This window comes from Mobula hypostoma, chromosome 2 (assembly GCF_963921235.1).
Source record: "Mobula hypostoma chromosome 2, sMobHyp1.1, whole genome shotgun sequence".
Classification (NCBI taxonomy): Eukaryota; Metazoa; Chordata; class Chondrichthyes; order Myliobatiformes; family Myliobatidae; genus Mobula; species Mobula hypostoma.
The window spans coordinates 209,332,159-209,344,464 of record NC_086098.1 but is presented as its reverse complement, the minus strand read 5'-3'; positions in this window follow the sequence as shown (position 1 = coordinate 209,344,464).

The following is a 12,306-nucleotide window of genomic DNA, read 5'->3' as shown; positions in this document are numbered from 1 at the left end:
AGATGGTGAACTTCTGAGGCCATTAGAAACTACACTGTGCTTAGAGCAAACAATTTTTAAATAGTGTCAGTTGTCACTGTTTGTGTTCAAAAAAACAGTGATTTTTGTCACTGATAGTTGGCAAAAAATATGCAATAAGACTGTTTAGAATTGCTTTGCTCACTGTGGTTTCAGGCATTCAGGCATGGAGATGCCAGAAACAGCTTGGATTGAAAATGAAATGTTTTCAATACTTCAACAAGTTAAGAACTATGAATAATTTGAAGATATCATCTATTGCCTTGAACATTACATAAAAATTTGGAGTATACAATCATTTAAAGCATTGTATGAAGGTGGTCCATTATCTGCACTAGGTGTCTACTCTGATTTTGTTCATTTACAGTCAATCAAAAGAACATGTTGCAGCATGTTGGTTGTCCATCATATCTGACAATGACAGTGGAACCTGTACAGAGAGTTTTTAAAGTGCAAAAGCCATTGCACTGGGACAGTTCCACTCTCTCAATTTTTGGTCGAGGTCCAGTGGTACGAACAGTTGTCACAACTGAGGTCTTCCTTGGTTGCAGTTGATAACCATGACTTTTTCTATGCCTTAACATACCTGTCACTCTTCACAAATTGTTGCAGAACTGCTGTCTTGGCCATTGGATCTCACTGCTGATATCATCTGCCCAGTCCACTGGAACTGCCTTCATGTGTTAGGACAGGTATGTCCCAATTTCACCGGGGTATGAGGCCTGCCAACAACTCTCACCAGATTTAGCCCACCTGTTGAAGCAACGTACTGGGATGTGGCCACAGTCGCATGCAAACAATTACTTGGAGCTACAGGTGAGAGCTGGGTATTGGTGGGGGCCAAAGATGAGTGAGCTGCCCCAGAATGGACACAACAAGCCCCTTCACCAGAGGTGCTACCCCTCCCTGGAGTCTCCATACATGTCAGCGTACACTGGATAATTCCTCCCTTGATAACTATAAGGAACTTGGGAAGTTATACACAGTTTTATAGTACTGTAGTAGCATTGGTAGTGTACTAACTCAGGGGTCCCCAACTTTTTTTGCACTGCGGACCGGTTTAATATTGACAATATTCTTGCGGACCGGCCGACCCCCGGGGGGGGGGGGTGGAGGGGAGGGTTGCCAACGGACAAGAGCAGCAGTCAAACACGTTGTGTTTACTCAGAGAAAGACTACAATTACCATGAAGCCTTGCGCGGGCACCAGTGCACATGCGTGTACCTGCCAATTTTTTTCCTGCAAATTGTTTTTGGCGATTCTGTTGGGGGGGGCGGGGTGTTAATCATGACCGGAATATAGGTGATAAATGGATAATACACTCAATTTCGTTTCTAAAAGGATTTATCTAATGAATTTAATATTAAACACACAGTGCATATTTTCCTCGCATGAATATAGCGATAAGTCAATTATCAGGGGAGGACAGGAGAGCGTGAAGTAAGTGTTGAATGAACTTCCAGTAGAAGTGGTAGATGCAGGTTCGATATTATCATTTAAAGAAAAATTGGATAGGTTAATGGACAGGAAAGGAATGGAGGGTTATGGGCTGAGTGCAAGTCGGTGGGACTAGGTGAGAGTAGCGTTCGGCACGGACTAGAAGGGGCGAGATGGCCTGTTTCCGTGCTGTAATTGTTATATGGTTATATAAGTAAGTCAATAGCATCATAACATTTTAAGTAACGTTTGGATATTAAACACACCGCATATTTTCCCCGTATGAACATATAAAATCATTGCAACACACCAATATCGCTGAATCAGTGGGAGCCCTGGGCGTGTTTTCCTGCAACGAGATGGTCCTATCAAGGGGTGGAGGGAGACAGCGATACTCGAAGGGGCTTCCTTATGTCCAGTCTATTCCACAATTTAGTTTTCGTTGCATTCATTGCAGAAAATTCCGCTTCGCAGAAAAATGTTGGAAATGAAAGCAATGTTTTCAGTGCTTTCATGGCTATCTCAGGATATTTAACCTTGACTTTGATCCAGAATGCCGGCAGAGATGTTATGTCAAACATGCTTTTCAGCCGGCCGTCATTTGCAAGCTCAAAGAGTTGATCTCCTTCCCGCGCTGACATGGATGACGCATGCGTAATGACCTCGCGTGCGTTCAAGCTCCACGGTGGGCGTGACAGGGAATGAGGAAAGGTGCAGCTGACTCCTATCGCCAAATCATATTGTTTCCTCGCGGCCCGGAATCGCATCCTTTGTGGCCCGGTGGGTGGGGACCGCTGTTCTAACTTTTTCTGTATTTCATTTAAATACCTAATTTGTTACTTAGTTAAGCTGTAGTTTGTTTTCTTCTATATACCTTTTTAAGTATTTCCATGAAACTTTGGCTAATTGGGACTGTTGCTTAAACGTACTAGTTCCAATGTTTCCCAATTAACCAGAATCCACTGTATATCACCGTTCCTATAGTGGTTTCTGAAGGACTGCAACAGTTCAAGAAGGAAGCTCGTCAATCTTTAGAGAAATGCTGCCTTATCAGTGATGCTCACATTCCTATAAATGTAGCTTTAAAAATGTATTTTGAATGACTAGGAAACCTATACTGTTCAAAATGTTCATACAAAAATTTCATAGAAGTTCAAATATAATTAATGGGAACAGTTCTACCTATATTTTTTTTTCTTTTTAAGGTCAATTGATACATTGAGTGATACTCTATGGACATTGTTCCCTTTATACATCTTGTAGGTTATTTTTAAATTATCCAGAATACAAAGAGACTGCAGTCTTATTTTAAAAGACGTAAGACAGCTTTTTAACATTAATCTGAGGCAAAGAAATGTGATCTGTTGAATAGCCATTTTTGGATTAGGTTAGGAAGGATATCAAAAAGAAACAGAGATGATGCAATATCTCTTTTCTCTTTGTCCTCGTGTTCTCTTTCTGTACGATATAGAAAGCTGGTTCTTTAAAGTAAACAATAGTTTGAAATAATGTCTATGATGAGATACTAAAATTAAATTGGTTTTCAAATCAGTTAGAGAAAACAAAATTTAGACATGTTTTAAAGGAATCTATAGGAATCAAGATCTATCTGTGTAAGGTTCTGGCAATTTGCATACAAGCAAATACTTTAAACTGTGTACAAAACATTGCATTCATGGAGCATCCATAGGCCTTTCATGAACAGATGCATTGGCAGTTCCTGTCAAGTCATAGATTGATTGCTCTGGGCTGTAAGCTTTTGAGAGATACATTAAGCATACATAGAAACCATAGAAACTACAGCACAGAAGCAGGCCCTTTGGCCCTTCTTGGCTGTGCCGAACCATTTTCTGCCTAGTCACACTGACCTGCACACAGACCATATCCCTCCATACACCTCCCATCCATGTATCTGTCCAACTTATTCTTAAATGTTAAAAAAGAACCCGCATTTACCACCTCGTCTGGCAGCTCATTCCATACTCCCACCACTCTCTGTGTGAAGAAGCCCCCCCTAATGTTCCCTTTAAACTTTTCCCCCCTCACCCTTAACCCATGTCCTCTGGTTTTTTTCTCCCCTTGCCTCAGTGGAAAAAGCCTGCTTGCATTCACTCTATCTATACCCATCATAATTTTATATACCTCTGTTAAATCTCCCCTCATTCTTCTACGCTTCAGGGAATAAAGTCCTAACCTATTCAACCTTTCTCTGTAACTGAGTTTCTCAAGTCCCGGCAACATCCTTGTAAACCTTCTCTGCACTCTTTCAACCTTATTTATATCCTTCCTGTAATTTGGTGACCAAAACTGAACACAATACTCCAGATTCGGCCTCACCAATGCCTTATACAACCTCATCATAACATTCCAGCTCTTATACTCAATACTTCGATTAATAAAGGCCAATGTACCAAAAGCTCTCTTTACGACCCTATCTACCTGTGACAACACTTTTAGGGAATTTTGTATCTGTATTCCCAGATCCCTCTGTTCCACTGCACTCCTCAGTGCCTTACCATTAACCCTGTATGTTCTACGTTGGTTTGTCCTTCCAACGTGCAATACCTCACACTTGTCAGTATTAAACTCCATCTGCCATTTTTCAGCCCATTTTTCCAGCTGGTCCAAGTCCCTCTGCAGACTCTGAAAACCTTCCTCACTGTCTACTACATCTCCAATCTTTGTATCATCAGCAAACTTGCTGATCCAATTTACCACATTATCATCCAGATCATTGATATAGATGACAAATAACAATGGACCCAGCACTGATCCCTGTGGCACACCACTAGTCACAGGCATCCACTCAGAGAAGCAATTCTCTACCACCACTCTCTGGCTTCTTCCATCGAGCCAATGTCTAATCCAATTTACCACCTCTCCATGTATACCTAGCGACTGAATTTTCCTAACTAACCTCCCATGCGGGACCCTGTCAAAGGCCTTACTGAAGTCCATGTAGACAATATCCACTGCCTTCCCTTCATCCACTTTCCTAGTAACCTCCTCGAAGAACTCCAACAGATTGATCAAACATGACCTACCACGCACAAAGTCATGTTGACTCTCCCTAATAAGCCCCTGTCTATCCAAATGCTTGTAAATACTGTCTCTTAGTACTCCCTCTAATAACTTACCTACTACTGACGTTAAACTCACCGGCCTATAATTTCCCGGATTACTTTTCGATCCTTTTTTAAACAACGGAACAACATGAGCCACTCTCCAATCCTCCGGCACTTCACCCGTAGACAGCGACATTTTAAATATTTCTGCCAGGGCCCCCGCAATTTCAACACTAGTCTCCTTCAAGGTCCGAGGTAACACTGTCAGGTCCCGGGGATTTATCCACTTTAATTTTCCTCAAGACAGCAAGCACCTCCTCCTTTTCAATCTGAACAGTTTCCATGGTCTTACTACTTGATTCCCTCAATTCCATAGATTTCATGCCAGCTTCCTTAGTAAATACAGACGCAAAAAACCTATTTAAGATCTCTCCCATTTCCTTTGGTTCCGCACAAAGCCGACCACTCTGATCTTCAAGAGGACCAATTTTATCCCTTACAATCCTTACATTAAATACAAGGTATCAATTATGCAATTTAAAATGTTTCACAACATAACTTTCTTATTTAGCAGTGCAACAAAAGGTTAAAGGATAGAGATTATGTTCTATTTTACTGATAGATAATAGTTAATCTCTATGCCTAGTCTATTGATTATTATTGATCTACATTTTTTTCTGACAATTAAGTTCTAAATTATGCAACACACACAAAATGCTGGAGTTACTCAGCAAGTCAGGCAGCATCTAAGGAAAGGAATAAACAGTCAACATTTCAGGCCGAGACTCTTCACTGTGGGGATGCCAGTTAACTTTTAAGCTCAGAAGTATTTCCTCAGATAATCTATGAGTAATCACAGTTGAATTTTCATGGCCCATAGGATTGAAAATATTTTACCATCTGTCATTTCCGACAACCAAACTGGATTTATTAAAAATCGATATTCTCACTTTAATATCTATCGGTTATTAAATGTTATTTATTCTCCTTCTAACATGATATCAGAATGTGTGGAATCCCTAGATGCTGAGAAAACTTTCGACAGAGTTGAATGGAATTATTTATTAAAAACTTTAGAAAAATTCAGTTTTGGACCCGTTTTCATTCAATAGATTAAATTACTTTATTTAGCTCCTTCCTCTAGGGTTATCACTAATTCTCATAATAACGTGGCACTAGACAAGGCTGTCCGTTGAGCCCTTTGCTTTTTGATCTGGCCTTAGAACCTTTAGCCATTGCCTTTCGAGAATCTAATGATATCACCAATATTTTAAGGAGAGACGCTATTCACAAAGTCTCGCTGTATGCTGATGATCTACTGCTACTTATTTCTAATAAATAAATAAGAAAAGCTAAAAGAAGATATGAGTTTGCTTTGGCAAGTAAGGTAAAAATAAATCCAAAGGGTTTCTACAGTTATATTAATAGCAAAAGGATAGTGAGGGATAAAATTGGTCCCTTAGAGAATCAGAGTGGACAGCTATGTGTGGAGCCAAAAGAGATGGGGCAGATTCTGAACAATTTATTTTCTTTGGTATTCACTAAGGAGAAGGATATTGAATTGTGTAAGGGAAGGGAAACAGGTAGGGAAGTTATGGAAACTATGATGATTAAAGAAGAGGAAGTACTGGCGCTTTTAAGGAATATAAAAGTGGATAAGTCACCAGGTCCTGACATGATATTCCCGAGGACATTGAGGGAAGTTAGTGTGGAAATAGCAGGGGCTCTGACAGAAATATTTCAAATGTCATTAGAAACAGTGATGGTGCCGGAGGATTGGCATATTGCTCATGTTGTTCCATTGTTTAAAAAGGGTTCTAAGAGTAAACCTAGCAATTATCAGCCTGTGAGTTTAACATCAGTGGTGGGTAAATTGATGGAAACTATTCTTAGAGGTGGTATATATAATTATCTGGACAGACAGGGTCTGATTATGAACAGTGCACATGGATTTGTGCGTGGAAGGTCATGTTTGTCAAATCTTATTGAATTTTTTGAAGAGGTTACTAGGAAAGTTGACGAGGGTAAAGCGGTGAATGTTGTCTATATGGACTTCAGTAAGGCCTTTGACAAGGTTCCACATGGAAGGTTGGTTAGGAAGGTTCAATTGTTAGGTATTAATATTGAAGTAATAAAATGGATTCAGCAGTGGCTGGATGGGAGACACCAGAGAGTAGTGGTGGATAACTGTTTGTCAGATTGGAGGCCGGTGACTAGTGGTGTGCCTCAGGGATCTGTACTGGGTCCACTGTTGTTTGTCATATACATTAATGATCTGGATGATGGGCTGGTAAATTGGATTAGTAAATATGCAGGTGATTAGATTAGATTAGATTATGAGCACACTCAGTACTCATTTATTGTCATTTAGAAATGCATGCATGCATTAGGAAATGATACAATGTTCCTCCAGAGTGATATCATACAAAAACAGGACAAACCAAAGACTAGCACTGACAAAACCACATAATTATAACATATAGTTACAGCAGTGCAAAACAATACCATAATTTGATAAAGAACAGACCATGGGCACGGTAAAAAAAAAGATACTAAGATAGGCGGAGTTGTGGATAATGAAGCAGGTTTTCAAAGCTTGCAGAGAGATTTAGGCCTGTTAGAAGAGTGGGCTGAAAGATGGCAGATGGAGTTTAATGCTGATAAATGTGAGGTACTACATTTTGGTAGGACTAATCAAAATAGGACATACATGGTAAATGGTAGGGCATTGAAGAATGCAGTAGAACAGAGGGATCTAGGAATAATAGTGCATAGTTCCCCAAAGGTGGAATCTCATGTGGATAGGGTGGTGAAGAAAGCTTTTGGTATGCTGGCCTTTATAAATATATATATTGAGTATAGGAGTTGGGATGTAATGTTGAAATTGTACAAGGCATTGGTAAGGCCAAATTTGGAGTATTGTGTACAGTTCTGGTCACCGAATTATAGGAAAGATGTCAACAAAATAGAGAGAGTACAGAGAAGATTTACTAGAATGTTACCTGGGTTTCATCTCCTAAGTTACAGAGAAAGGTTGAACAAGTTTGGTTTTTGTTCTTTGGAGTGTAGTAGGTTGAGGGGGGACTTAATAGAGTTATTTAAAATTATGAGACGGATAGATAGAGTTAACGTGAAAGGCTTTTTCCATTGAGAGTAGGGAAGATTCAAACAAGAGGACATGAGTTGAGAGTTAAAGGGCAAAAGTTTAGGGATAACATGAGGGGGAACTTCTTTACTCAGAGAGTGGTATCTGGGTGGAATGAGCTTCCAGCAGAAGAGGTTGAAGCAGGTTCAATGTTGTCATTTAAAGTTAAAGTGGATAGCTATATGGACAGGAAAGGAATTGACGGTTATGGGCTAAGTGCGGGTTGGTGGGACTAGGTGAGAGTAAGCGTTCGGCACGGACTAGAAGAGCCAAGATGGCCTGTTTCCATGCTGTAACTGCTATATGGTTATATAATGTTGAGACTTTGTTACCCCATGCGCTTTCTTTACTCTCCTGTTATAGCCAGTTCTCAGGTTATAAATTAAACCTACATAAAAGTGAACTTTTCTCTTTGAATAATTTGATACCAACAAATTCTAAACTTCCTTTTAAAATTCTAAGAAACCAATTTATCTACTTAGTTGTAACAATTACTAAAATCTATAAGCGTCTATTTAAAGAAAATTTTCTTAGCCTACTGATTCACGTAAAAAGGATGCTATCATATTGGTCGCCTCTTTTGTTATCGCCGATTGGCTGATTTAACTCTATTAAAATGAATATATTACCTAAATTTATATATCTTTTTCAGGCATTGCCTGTTTTCATTCCTAAATCTTCCTTTGATTCTCTTGACTCTATCATATCTTCTTATATATGGAAGAATAAGCATTCTAGATTAAATAAAATTCATCTTCAGAAAGATAAAAAGAATGGAGGATTAGCCTTACCAAACTTTAGATTTTATTATTGGGCAGTTAAATCTTAAGAAATCTTACATTTTGGTTATATTACATTAATCGTGAGGGTTGCCCGATGTGGGTTTTTTTTTAAGCTAACTCTGTTAATAAATTTTCTATTATTTCTTTTCTTGGATCCTCAATTCTTTTGTCTCTGAGTAAGTTAACTGATAATCTGGTAGTTAAACACACTGTGAGAATTTGGATACAATTGCGAAAATACTTCTGGCTTATTGAGATTTTCTCTTCCAAGTCCCATTTTTTCTAATTTTTTTTTAAACCCTCTATGATTGATGTGGATTTAAAGAATGGGATAGATTCAGGACTTGTTTGTAGAGGGACGTCTCTTTTCATTTGAACAACTGTCAACTAAATATAGTTTACCCAAAACTCAATTTTTTCGATACCTACAAATAAGAGATTTTTTATGGTCTCAAGTAAGTACATTTCCTAAAAGTCCTGATAATAATCTACTAGATGTAATTTTTAATTTGAAACCTTTTTATAATGGATCAATGTCTAATATTTATAATATGCTGTTGGGAATGAGAAGTGTTCCTTTAGATAAAATTAAAAATCTTTGGGAACAAGATTTACAGACTTCAATTTCTGAGGAAACTTGGAATCAAATTTTTAAATTGGTTAACACTTCATCGTTATGTGCCCACCACTCTCTCCTATAATTTAAAGTGGTCCATAGGGCCCATATGACCAAGGATAAATTGGCTTATTTTTATTTAGATATATCTCCGTATTGTGATAAATGTAATAATGGAGAAGCTTCACTCATTCATATGTTTTGGACATGCCCGAGCCTTGGAAAATATTGGAAAGAAGTATTTCAAACTTTCTCGATACTTTTCAAAGTAAACTTTAAGCCTAATCCTTTGATGGCTTTATTTGGTATTGTTGGAAGAAAGGATATTATTTTGGAGTCATCTGACTTGCAACATTTTGGCTTTTATTTCTCTTATGGCCAGAAGGACACTTTTGCTTAAATGGAAAGATGCGGCCCCTCCTATTCACTCTCAATGGTTACATGATATGATGACATGTTTAAATATAGAGAAGATTGTTTTTAAATCTCTGAATCTAGCCAAGACTTTCAAACATTGTGGGGACCTTTTTTGAATTATTTTCAAAACCTTTGATTTGCTGTTAAAGCACAGATGATGACTAATAATTCTTTTCCCTTTTGTTCTTTACTAATCAGCTTCAGTCTTGGTAGTGGGTTAGATTTTTTAATATAATAAAATTACTATATTTCAGTGTTACGAATTAATTAATCTGTATGAATATAGGGTAAGGAGTCTTTATATGTGATTTAGTATACTGTATTGATTTTTTTTCTTGTACTCTGTACTCTTATATGTAAAATTAATAATAAAAAATTGGAAAGGAAATCTTCATAATAGTCTGTGGGGATTAATAGAGATGGTCAGACATAGTTCGAATTTGTACAATATTGGCATAATTTATTCAAAAAACTATACTGTATCTTTACCATCAAGAGAGTAACCCCTTACCCACTCACACACAAAATGCTGGAGAAACTCAGCAGGCCAGGCTGCATCTATGGAAAAGGGTAAACAGTCGATGTTTTGGGCCGAGACCCTTCATCAGGAATGTCGGCTGTTTACTCTTTTCCATAGATGCTGCCTGACCTGCTGAGTACCTCCAGCATTGTATGTGTGTTGCTCTGGATTTCCAGCATCTGTAGATTTTCTCTTGTTTGTGATACCCTCACCCACTCATTACATTTGATCAATGACCTCAGTCTCACTCCCTTAGAAACAAATTTTAATTCATTGGCCTATTTTTAATCTTGTACGTTACAACTTGTTATTTCAAAACTTCTTCAATATAAAGTTACTTAAGGTCAGCCTTAACCCTTCTCCCATGTGACTGACTGGAGAATGATTAGCTGAAGAATTATTAGACCAGAGGCAACCCTGAGCTTCCCATTGACGCCACTTGAATTCCTCATCAAACTCTACTCCCACTCTGATCTTTCAGTCTGCAGCCTCCTGTAAGCTCACTGCAAGCATCTCATTTTCCATCTGAGCATAATGCAGCCTTCTGGATCAATGCTCAATTTTACAACATCAGACAACTTGATTTCTCATCTGTAACAATCAACTATCTGTATCTTATATTCTTTATCCATTCCTTTTCTGTTCTGATGAAGGATTTTCCACTTGAAACAATGACCCTTTTCTCTTTCCTCTAAGTGGCCTTACCTGCTGGGTATTTCCAGCATTATCTGTTTTTGTTTTAGGACACTTGATGTATTATTTAATATTAAAGAGCATGGTAATTGACCTCAATTAAATTATTTACCAAATATCCCTTACGAATTTTCACACCCTCTACCATCACTAAATTTGAAATCAGATGTAGCAATCAAAGGTCCTTCTCTCCCACACTTCTTAAATTGGGTGTGTCTTTAGCCTTGTAATCTCTCGAAACGGAAATGCAGAGTTTCAACTCTGGTCAAGTAGAATGCACTCTGTGTGTACTTAATCTGATTTGCATCTAGGCGGAAGGAGGGAGGAGTGGTCAGAAACAATATAAAGAATTCATTTGTGAACCTGACTAGTAGTTTCATGCTTTATGAATCACTTCTCATGACATTAACATACCTAGTAGTGGATAACATCTCTGTTACATTAGCAATTATCTACTCCAGATTAGGCTGATAAATTTTAGCGTTTGCAGAGAGCTGCCTTGTCTTCATATTATTTCTTTCAATCGTTGTTGTAATTGGGGTATTTGAGTCAAATGGAACAAAACTGAAGAATACCTGCAGGTTAACATATAATTCGTCCTCTATCTCAAGTGATACGGCTGTAGGCAAAAATGACTCACCCGAACAGGAGGTACATTGAAAAGGGGCTCACACGAAATTATAGCACATGACTTGACTAAACATGTCTCTCTCACACTTTTATGTAGTTTGTCAAAACACACCCCTACCTAAGTTGTTTTAGCTAATCTGATCAACTCTGTGCTGATGTGTAACATAATACATTGACCTTTGTATATACTCTCAGTACAGAATGAGGGGGACTTTTAAAGGGATAAATACGATCAATTGAAATCAATGCATGTAATGCATTAACATATACTGATATTATTTTAACATGTAAATTCAAAAATCTGCCACCATTATTTTCCACTACACTTGAAAGATGTCAAAAAAAGCCATTATGATTGGAACACAACAAAAACTATATTATGTATTTTTGGAAGTACAATTTGATTTTCATTGCTTCTGGGTGAACTTAAAAGGGCACCTGTAAAATAAGAGGGGATTGTGTTCCAAGTTCCGCATTTCTTTTGAAGACATTGAGATATGAGATGGAAACGCCTTGGCTCCTGAGGAACATTTATATTCCAGATAAAGATTCAGGTTTAGAACTGGGTAAGAAGTCAGCAATTAGTAAATGAAGGGTCAAAACTACTGATCTTGTGTGGATTAGGCTCAGCAGGGCATTTTTCGGCATATCAAGAACAACAGAAGAACATTTTTCATAGATTCTTCAACGCAGCAAAATGTTCCACCTCTCAGGAGCATAATCACAAAACATTTAGCAATGAGTGACATAAGCTTGTTTAAAGAAGAAGGTTTTAAGGGTAGAAAGAATTTTTTTCCTTAAGGAAATATATACAGATGTTAAGCTTCAGGATGGAAACCCCATATCTCAAACATAGAACATAGAACATAGAATAGTACAGCATAGTACAGGCCCTTCGGCCCACAGTGCTGTGCTGACCCTCAAACCCTACCTCCCATATAAGCCCCCACCTTAAATTCCTCCATATACCTGTCTAGTAGTCT